Source organism: Calonectris borealis, chromosome 3 (genome assembly GCF_964195595.1).
Source record: "Calonectris borealis chromosome 3, bCalBor7.hap1.2, whole genome shotgun sequence".
In the NCBI taxonomy this organism is placed as follows: Eukaryota; Metazoa; Chordata; class Aves; order Procellariiformes; family Procellariidae; genus Calonectris; species Calonectris borealis.
The window spans coordinates 111,910,524-111,916,523 of NC_134314.1; positions in this window are offsets into that span (position 1 = coordinate 111,910,524).

Sequence of the window (6,000 nt, forward strand, 5' to 3'; positions counted from 1 at the left end):
CCACTTTGATCAGCATGCTGCATGGCCGTGAAGCACCAGGGCATGGGTTTTCTCTCTAGGTGTGCTTATCCATCCTGGGGACCAGCGAGAGCCCCACGCTGCGGCATACAGCCCTTCATGGCCCCACTGTCAACAGCCTTTCCATATAAAGCAGCAATCTGTTCTGTTGTCCAGGCTTTTATAAGATCGTATCAAGACTTAGGGTAAAGTTTTGGCTCAGTTTGCAGGGAAGTTGCAGTGAAAGATTTTTGCAGAAAGACAGATGTGTTGGGCTCAGTCTGGAAAATATAGCAACTGTTACATGCATTGCCAGAATAGTCTATTAAGAAATTCAGAAAGTTCAGCATTCCTTTGGTACAACTATGTTTATTTATAAACAGTGTACACAAAATCGTGTTGTCTGAGAGACAAATACAGAAGCAAGTTGTCTGACTACAATTTTCAGATCTGATTCTATTGAGTCCAACGCCTGGGGGTATGCTGCCTCTGCTTCCGCTTAAAGCTGAGCTCTCCCAGCCTTGTCTCAGTCTGCTGCCTCTCGCGACTTCCCGACTGCTTTCTGTCCCTGAAGCCCACACAGCAGTATCAAGTCTGTGACCTAGCTTTTGTGTTTGTACTAAGTCACTAAAAAGACCACTGGGCCATAAAGATTCAATTTTTGCTAAAGGTTGCCAGACTAACTGCTAATTACTGTCTTGTACAGCAGCTTCTCTTTCAGCTCTCACTGTCTACATACACTGCCTTAAATTTTCTTTTCGCTTAGCCTAAAGAAATGACAGAAAGCACACCCATGAAGTTCAGCCATGTTCACAACTCACGGTGTCCATCAATATCACACAGAACAGCAATAACATGGAAAACAAAATACTCATCTTTACTCAGACTGTAAGATTGGGCAAGTGATTTGAGCTGAGTCCCCATATAAGGCTGCCAGTTATGAAAAATAATGCATAAAGGTATCAAGTTTAAAAAGATCTCTAAGTACCTTTATTATCTAAAGGAGAAGGTGAAATCCTATATTGTTATGGCAAGGAATAAAGGAAGCTGGGAGCAGTGCTTGATATGTCTGTAGCCAACATGCACCCAGAACAGGAGGAAGGCAGGATGGCTAAAATCGGTCCACTGACTCCGCAGGAGAGCATCCTCCAAGGCCTGAGGTCAGGCCCTCAAGAAGCAGCAGATGCATTAGCAAAGCTCCTAGCTCTTGACGGCTGGGCAGCAGTCCTCCCAGGCAAGGCTGCAGGGAGCAGGGCTGGCAGCAACGGTCTTCTTTGGAAGCCTGTAGAAAGGTGGAAAAGAAGGGGAGAAAAAGGAAGCTCTTGGAGACTTTGACTTCTGCCCATTAAGCTCAACCTCTTTGAGCTTAGACTCAGCAGGAGGACATGAGTAATCACAGAAAATGGGCTTTTCATTTCTTCTGCTGGTTACATTTCAGGTTTGCTTAGACAGAGAGCCACGAGGATAGGCTTGACTGGGCGAGGCCATTCTTCGGCCTCAAGCAAAAGGACTCAAGGAAGTGATCAAATCCAGTAAAAAAAGCATTTTAAATGCTCACCAATTATTTAAAATGAGACATTATGTGAAAGCAATTATTCTAGATCTGAGAGCATGTGTACTAAATGTGAACATGACATAGGAGGACCTGGGTTTTTCAGCCTGGAGAAGCGAAGGCTGGGGGGAATTAATTGCTGTCTTCAGCTACCTTTAGGGGTTGTAGATAAGAGAGCCAGACTTCTCAGTATCTCACACTGAAAGGATGAGAGGTAATGACTGTGTTGCAACAAGGGCAATTGTAAGTGGATGCAAAGAAAAAAATTCTTCACTGTAAAGCTGGTCCATCACTGGAGCAAGTGCCTGAGAGGCTGGGGGATCTCTGTTCTTGGAGATTTTCAAAAAGCTTAACTTTTACTCCAATGTAGGGCTCATAAGTCAAACTAAAAACTCAAATTGAAGTTGAGACAATTTATGGAGGAAGGCTGTAGACATGTGTCCTGTTTCTGCTGCCACTGACATATTTGTCCCCTATCCTTCCCTGCTGTTTTTCACCACACTTCAGGGTGCCATGGATGCATCAGCATAACTGCAAACACAGCCACTCCTCAACCCAGCTACCCAAGTTAAATAGTTTGCATGTTTTAGCCTATTTTGTGTTTCAGTGTATGCTGAGAGGGTAACACAAAGTCGGGCAAAGTGCATTTCTAACGCCCTGGTTAAGAGGGTATCGTATGCCTGACCTCCACGGCATAAACACAGGTCTAGGAACAACTAGATTCAGGGATTGCTGCAGTTTATATTTTGTTATTGTTCTTTCCAACTAGCCATAAATAAAAAATCCAAATGGTATAATTTTGGATAGACACAGCAAGAGCTCCCTTCACTGAAAGCAAGACAGGAATCTTACCTGCTGACATGCAATTATTTAACTCCCTCCGTACCCACCATCCACTAGTTGCACGGAGGGAGCACAGCATCAATATGAAAGTGCCCTGATATGCAGGTGCCCATGCCTGGAACGAGGAACAGGATCCAGAGATAAGCGTCGATGCACGAGCAGGACAGCAGGCCCATGCAACGCACACTAGCACTTTGAAGCCTCCTCAGTGAGCTCTGGCTGCCTGCAGCAGTGGCACCTGCAACAGGATCCCAGGCTACGGCCGCCAGGTAAAGGACAGCACCATCCCTTCAATCCGGCTCATTCTTCAGTGTTTGCAAACAAAAACATTATGGGGATAAAGTCCAGGTCAGGAATGCAAGTAAAAGGGGGAGGAGGAAAAAAGAAAAGAGTCAGCTTCTGCACAGTGTAAATTCATAGTCATAACTATTTTTATTATTACTAGCTTATTAACTATGTTAATAAACAATGTAAATAAATACAATGATCAAAATAGTCTATGAATTCAGTGCATAAACAGCAGTTACTCAAGGTTGCTTAATAATTCATTTTACTCAGTTTTAGAGTAACTTCCAACAGAAAAAATAACGAAAGACCACGAAAAAACAAAACCCAGAACACCACCATGTGTGCTGTGAACTCCTGTTCCTGTGGAGTCTTTAATGTTTCGGAACATGATATACAGCAGACACAGTATTTTATGAGGTTTTTCATGCTTTTGTTTTACTTAACATGTGTTCCTGTCCAACTGAATATTTGTCAAAGCAAGCCTCAAGTTTTTGTGAGAGAAGAGTCCTCATGGTAGCAAAAGAGGACAACGTGACTGCGGAGCAGGGCAGTTGGCATGTGCAGGATCTACCGTAGCCAGGACATATCCAGTCTGCTGGGCATTCATGTCTGCTGAGACCGGGCACTGAAATGGGGACTTCAAACCCAGGAAACCCCTCTGCAAACTCCAGCTGCACTTAATCAATCTATGGGCAAAACTGGTACGTTCACACAAGGGCTTACTCACCTCAGACCTCACTTGTGACGCCACCGGCTGTACGAATGCCCTCAGCCTCAATATTTCTTCTTCTTTTCAAATTTATACAGTTGTCCATGTGCTGGAAAATAAGGTAAGGACACAATTAAGGAAAGTCTGATGTGTTTTTCTTAAACCTCACCACAACCACACCTTTTTTCCTCGCAGCAAACCGTGTTACAGCCAGAGTTGGTCATTTTCCATGAAAAAAGATGCAAATTTTCAATCACTTGAAAATTTTTTCGACTTTTCCAACAGTATCTTCTGAGTGTGTTACATCCAATGGTGCTCATTCAGAACAAGCATAGATTAAACACAAAGACAAGGCAAAATAAATAAGAAATGAAAGGAAAAATAATAATAGTGTGAGGTGGTTTTTTTTTTTTACCCCTCAGAGTTCAATTTAGGCACAGTGGTTATTGATTTAATTTCACAGCACAGGCACATAGATAGCACAGTATAATATACACATAACAAGGGAAATAATGGAAAAATAGAAAAGTGGTTTTCTTTAACTAGTTTCATTTTGTTACTACATTGTTGCCCACATTGATCCTTTTTATTTATTAACAAATAATAAAGCAGATTTTTTCAAGAGAGAGGAAAAGAAAAATTAATTTTGAAATTTTAATACTGCAGATGGTTGAAAAGTTTCTTGTGAAACTTCACAAGAAAATTAACTTTTGAACTAACCTTTTCTTCTAGAAGTGTTTGCTTTCCATGTAAGAGAGTCGTTTTTTTTTAAAATGGAAAATATAAAGGTGTGGAGATGAAAAAAAGATTAAGCCAAAACCAAAAAGGATTTTTTAAATTTAAGTTATTGCAACACCTCATAAAAGTTGTATTCCAGATAGCTCATATTCCTTTTCATCTACACCCCTGCAGTGAGCTTCCCAGTGGAACACTACATCCCATCGCACATGGGAGTCTGTGGCAGCTCCCTGGGCTGCAAGAGCTCCAGTCAAACAGAGTCATGTCATCCCAAGTGAAAACAAGGAAACACACATCAGAACTATAACCCTGTAAGGTACTATGGAAAACTTTTTGATTGAAATAACTGAAAACAGTTTCAAGTTTTGCTTAATTCTGCTTTCCTGCTCTCCCCTTCCCCCTCTGAATAAACGAGATCAATGGCAAAAAAAAAGCATTTTCTCACCGTAACAGGCTTACTGAGCCTGAATCGGCTCTGGTCATTTTTTTTGCTGTTACTATTTCTTTGGTAGTGTGGAGCCCTGCACCACAGGTGAGGAGATAGGATCTGTACCTGGAAAAGATGCACAAACTTAAAGCCTGCCACAGACCAGTCCCCCATTCAGTCTGTCAGGGATCAGCAGTTTCCCAACGTTTACCCGTCCACCCAGCAGCAACTGCCGCAGTATCTGTTTCCAGGAGGAAGATGAAACACTGAGGTGGTGCTGCATTATGGCAGCAGGATTGCCTTCCTGGCACCTACACAGACAGCTGGCTTTGGCTCGGATCCTAATGGTTCGCATGAACATCAATTCCCAGGTTTTGAAAGATGTGCTCTTTCAAGCATAGGTGCAAAAAAAGACATTTTTAAAAAGCCCTGCCATGCCTCAACATAGAAAATCCCACAAGCTACCGAGTTTAATTTAGGCTATGTTCCATGTTTTGCAATTTTTATTTAAATTGCCCATAAACCCTCCCCCTAGAAGAGGATGGACAACTGGTCCCATCACATTTTATACAAACCCCTTCAAGCATGATTCGGAAACTGTCGCAACTCTGACACTCAGTGTAAACACCACCACGTTTTTGGAAGTTTTTCCATCCAAATTCAGTAGTACAGCATGAACTTGCTCAAATAATAATAACACAGAGCAGGTCCCCCAGGGTGTAGATAATACACGTAATCACCACAGTCTCTGCCTATTTAAGTTAATGCTTCTTAACAACAGATGTAATCTTCAGTGAAACCAAGCTTTTACAGATTGCTGTTAATATGAATCACGTTTAACTTGTCTAAGTATCTCTTCTAAAGAGCTTATGTCTTCCCTAGAGATATTTAAATTAGGAATTCTTAACCAGTAATTGAATATGAACTTGGATAACTGAGCAGGTCATCTTCGCTTCCGAAATGGAGGCTGAAGGACTTTACTGTCCAGACTAAGTAAGGTGAACATATCTGACTTATGTTGTATAAAACCTTCATGATATGGTAAAGGTTTGAGGGGCACTGTTTCAACAGGTCTTGGGGGTGAGGAGTATCAGGTGATGCTTTCAGACCTCTCCCAACAGCTCAAGGTGGGATGTCACGGCCACAAAACTAGTCGGGTCATTTTAAATGCACTAAGTATATGCTACATTCAAACATCATTAAGACAGTAAAAACAATCTGACAAAAGAAAGGGATTTATAAATTGCCCGTTGCACAAGTCTTCAGAACAGAGAAAAGCAGGCTTATTGTTTTTAGGCCACCAGATCATTGTTGCATGTCAGTGCAGTTACTGAATTTGGTCTCGTATTTTAGAAGTCCTCCAAAGCAACAGACCTTTACATCTCCCAAGGATTTTGCGGACAGTTCAAAATCGTACCTTAGTATTTTTATACAATGATAATGCTT